The sequence below is a fragment of the Clupea harengus genome, chromosome 15, assembly GCF_900700415.2.
Source record: "Clupea harengus chromosome 15, Ch_v2.0.2, whole genome shotgun sequence".
Lineage (NCBI taxonomy): Eukaryota > Metazoa > Chordata > Actinopteri > Clupeiformes > Clupeidae > Clupea > Clupea harengus.
In genome coordinates this window covers 22,576,764-22,581,763 of record NC_045166.1, presented here as the reverse complement: position 1 = coordinate 22,581,763, position 5,000 = coordinate 22,576,764, and positions in this window count along the sequence as shown.

The following is a 5,000-nucleotide window of genomic DNA, read 5'->3' as shown; positions in this document are numbered from 1 at the left end:
CTATACACACTATAACTACAGCAGCAGCAGCAGCAGCTCCTCCATGTTCCCCTCAGTGGCCTGCAGGATGCTGCCTTCATCTCCTTTAATGAGCCTCTCTGCCCTCAGCCTACGCCTCCTCTCATCAGCTCCACTCAATTTATTTGTTTATTTTTAAATATATTTTATTTTGTATTTTTTGAAAGTGCTTTGGCGGTTGAATATATCCCACTAAAGGTGCAGTCTAGGCTGTTTCCTCCCTCTGTCTCTGCCTCTCTCCACCCCTCTTCTCCTCTCTCTCTCTTCTCCTCTCTCTCTCCCTCTCTTCTCCTCTCCCTCTCTTCTCCTCATCCTTTCTCTCTCTCTCTCTCTCTCTCCCCCCCCTCTCTACCCCCCTTCCTTCATTGTTATCGCTTGTTTTCTTTCCTTGCCGTAGGCCTCTCCTTTGGACCAGCTCACAGCCATACTGAAATGCAGTGTAGCCAAAGCAGTTTGTGCATTGCATGCAACTGTGGAACTTTTCAGTCTCATTTACTTCTTCATTTCTTCACTGAGAACAGAGGAAAAGGTCATGAGAAGTGAGGCGGAAAGGTGAAGTGGACAGGAAACAAAAGAAGGGAGGACATTAGTTCACAGACGAAAGTGGGGAAGAAGGAGAATAAAAAAAACGTGCACAAAGAAGTGTTAAACCACTCTACCGGATGGGGAATTGTGTCCGTTTTCCACTCTCAAGGGTGCTTAACTTGAAATCGGATGGAAAGTGGATTGCCATGGCGATCCCACTGCTAGACTTGCTTCCACCCCCCCCCCCCTTTGCATATGTCCTGTGGCGCTACAGCAAGGCTAGCAGTGGGATGGAGACACTCCTCCACCACTTCTCTTCACTTCTTTGATGTCCCCCGTCCCGCCCCCCCTCCTTCAGACCCCCTACTCTCTCTACTCTCTCCGCCGGTTGAGAAACCAGCCTCATTATTCATTCATCCTCCATGGCAGGCTACGTCCACCTAAAAGTGCTACGTGTCTCTTGTTTTTTCATTTAAATTATTTTAAATTATTTTTATCTCTCCCCCCCCCCACTTGTCCGATTTTAATGATCAGAAAAAAAAAGGCTTCTACCAACACTGTTAACAAACTTTTTTAATTGAAAGGCTTTTGCCTCGCTGCCCTCCAGCGAATCCAACAATGAAAGCCGTCGCAGGAGCCCCTGTGTATCGGCCATTAATATTCATACCCGTCTCCGCAACACGGAGCAATCCCACTTCCCAGATAAGGGCCGTCCCGCCTCTCCCTCTGCCCCGAGGTGGTGTCCGTGCGGGACTGTGGGCAGGTCATTAGAATGACCCTCGCTGTTGGTGGCACTTTTAGCCAGGCGGGGTGTGACAACAGGGGTTGCCAGGCGTGGTGGTGATGATGATGATAACCTGGCAACCCGCTCTAAGCCTGTGGAGGAGAAAGACAGAGCTTTGACACAGCAGTGTTTCCATCTCTGCGTCTGTAATTAAAAATCAGCCCGGCTGAATTATCAACTGCATTTCTGTTGATGCCTAAGCATAATGAATGGTTTTTAGTGTAGGACAAGAAGCCATAATAGTGTTTTTTTTCTCTTTCCTTACAACTCGGTCTCAGTATATAGTGGTTTTTTGATAAAAACCCACAACACGTCTCCCATCATATAATTAAGTCTCTATCGCTCACTGGCTGGCAGACCACCTCTGCAGCTTGGCTCTAGAACTCTCTGACATGACTCTTGGTCCCGTCACACCGGCTCAACCAATTTGGCGTTACTCCCCCGGCTCTTGTTTTCACAGCAGGCGAGATGGATGAGCGCACAATGAGGCAAAACAAAAGTGGAATTCTTTATTTATGTTGGCCTGCCATATCAGCGTAATATGCTGCTGCTGCTGCTGTTGCTTGGTGTGTGTGTGTGTGTGTGTGTGTGTGTGTGTGTGTGTGTGTGTGTGTGTGTGTGTGTGTGTGACTGCTAAGGCCTCCTGCCGCTGTACCAAAAGCTACTGTGGTGTGTATTATTGTGTGTATTATTTAATCTGGGCGTCCTGCCAGCCTCAAGGCAACAATGGGTTGCAAACAGAGGAGGAGAAGAAAGTGACAGACAGAGGTAGTGAGAGTAGGGAGTAGATGGGGAGATGGAGAGGAGCAGAGCCTCTCTCAGTCTGTCTTAGCAGCCGAGGTAGACAGCCATATAATCTTTTTACAAATAGTCTTTCACACAGACACCAGAGAAGGTCGACATAGCAAAGGGATGTCCTTATGTGATCCACACACTCACTCTCTCTCTCTCTCTCTCTCGCTCTCTCACACACATACACACACACAGACACACACACAGACACACACACAGACAAACACACAGTGATGCAGTCATACCTACTGTTCTACAGTGTCCGATTTCATATTTGTATTTCAGAAAGTGTTTCAGAAGCTGCCTGTATCACAGCAAAAGACTTCCAACAATGGGACTACCATTTAACCAGTTCCAATGTGTAATCATCAAGGCCCACTAGTTTGAGCCCAGCCCTGCATCATTCTAATCACCCCTACACGTACCCCTAAGCACAGAAAAAACCCTCAACACTGACAGGCCACATTTAGCCTTTGCACGTTTAGCAAAAGGTATAATACAAAAAAGGCTCAAAAGCACAGTACATGTGTCCAGATCCATTTCATAAATGTGCTCCCCTAGTGCCGAGTCCTTTACTGAGGCGCTGTTAGCTCCTCGCTCTACTAGCTTAGCTCCAACAGGGCCCCTCTAAACGGAACACTGCTTCCTGTTCCTCTCTGGTATACAGTGCCGTGCTGCTGTTACCAGAATGTTCCTCTGCGGGCACCGAAATGACACGCGACATGTCAAACACAGCAGGGAGCAGGCGTAACCCAGCCTCAGTCGCCGACTTGGCGGCAGTAGTGCCACGGTTTCTCAGCGGTAGCCTCCACGGTGGGTGGGGTCGTGTGTGTGTGTGTGTGTGTGTGTGTGTGTGTGTGTGTGTGTGTGTGTGTGTGTGTGTGTGTGTGTGTGTGTGTGTGTGTGTGTGTGTGTGGTGTGTGGGCGTGGTGCTTGTTTTGTAGGTGGGCGAGATGGGATGGTGGAGTAGGTTGTGGTTGGTGATGAGGCGGTAATGGGCCTGTAATCTCTGCCTCTCCAGGTCCTCGTGTCCTCACACGATGAGCGCTGATTAGCTCACCGTGGCTCCGCTCGCCCCAGCTGTGAGCCTCTTAAATCATCCCAGGCTGGGCAGCTCAGGAGCACAGACCGCCACACCACGCTGATCTCATCCTCCTCCTCCTCTCCTCTTCCTCAGGCTCTGCTTTCTGTCTGAGCAGATCCTCTCGTCTCCTCTCCTCTCCTCTTCTCTTCTATTCTCACTTTCTCTTTTATTCTATTTTCTCCTCCTCTCCTAATCTCACCTCCTCTTCTCTTCTATTCTCTCCACCTCCTCTCCACTTCTATTCTTCATCTCCTATTCTCTCCTCTTCTCTCCTATTCTCTCCTCCTCTTCTCTTCTATTCTTCATCTCCTCTTCTCTTCTCTTCTCTCCTCTTCTCTTCTCTTCTATTCTTCATCTTCTATTCTCTCCTCCTCTCTTCTATTCTTCATCTCATATTCTCTTCTATTCTCTCCTCCTCTTCTATTCTTCATCTCCTATTCTCTTCTATTCTCTCCTCCTCTTCTATTCTTCACCTCTTCTTCTCTTCTCTTGTATTCTCTGCTCTTCTGTTCTCACGTCCTCTCCTCCTTTCACCTCCTCTTCTTTTCTGTTCTCATGTCCTCCTTTTTCTACATGTTTTCTCTCTCTTTATCCCTCTCTCTCTCTCTCTCTCCCTCCCTGTCCACATTCCACCTCTTCACAGATGTGGTGGCTCAGGCTTTGGCATGAGCTGCAACAGCTGGATGGAGAGCTGTGTCAGTGTCTGGGAAAGCTGAGTAATGCATGTCTGTGTGCGGGCACTTACAGATACCCTACAATCCTGTGTGTGTGTATGTGTGTGGGAGGGGTGGTTACTGGCTGTGCATACATGTCTCTCCAGGACGTGTGTGTGTGTGTGTGTGTGTGTGTGTGTGTGTGTGTGTGTGTGTGTGTGTGTGTGTGTGTGTGTGTGTGTGTGTGTGGTGATGGCTCAGTTACCCAGTTTAAATATTGATGTAAGTGACACTGGGCGTGACCGCTGCTCTTGTCTTATGTTACCAGTGCGTTTGTTTTACATAGGCCTTACCATTGCTTCCATTCATCACCAACAGCCCATACCAGCCCAGCCCAAATGTCAGAAAGGCAACTGTGTACGTTACAGAGTGTCCCCTTTAGTCTTGAGCCACACTTTTATCCTTTTCACTGGACACTTCGGGGGTGACTCAGCACCTCTCTGACTTAGTGAGTGCCTGAGTGAGCCTGTATAGTATTCTCCACAGCACCCTTCCAGTTCCCCAGAGGAGTGGCCAGAGGAGGGGGACTGCTGCCCTCTGCCTGAGGGGAACGCCAGGCCTGCTTACACAGAGAACCAGTCAGGCATAGAGAACACGCCGTCTTTTTACTGCAACGTACAGGTTGGCTAACAGGCAAACAGCATTTTAAAAAGCAGCAGCCATTAACAAATGTGTACAGTAATTGTAAAAATGATGCCTCCTTAGGAGAAGAAAGAAAACAACAAGGAAATCAGTAATTAGCCAGACTCAGATGGTCAGGTAATTGGTCATTTTTGAGTTGGCTTTTCGGTTAAGTATTGTTGTGCAGTTACAGGCAGGAACAAGTCAGTAATTGCAATCACTGAAGCAGCAGTTTGCCTTCTTGCTCATCACACCTGCTGTGATGTTGAGAACAGAATTATTATCAAACTCCCCAGCCCAGACTCTCTTTCCATTGAACTTTCTCTTCCTAGCAGGAGAGAGAGGGAAAGAGAGAGAGAGAGAGAGAGAGAGAGGGAAAGAAATATGTATACAGAGAGATAGATAGAAAAAGAGAGACCCATTTACAGGAGCTGTAAGCGGAGTTCCTTTCAGTCATGAGGAA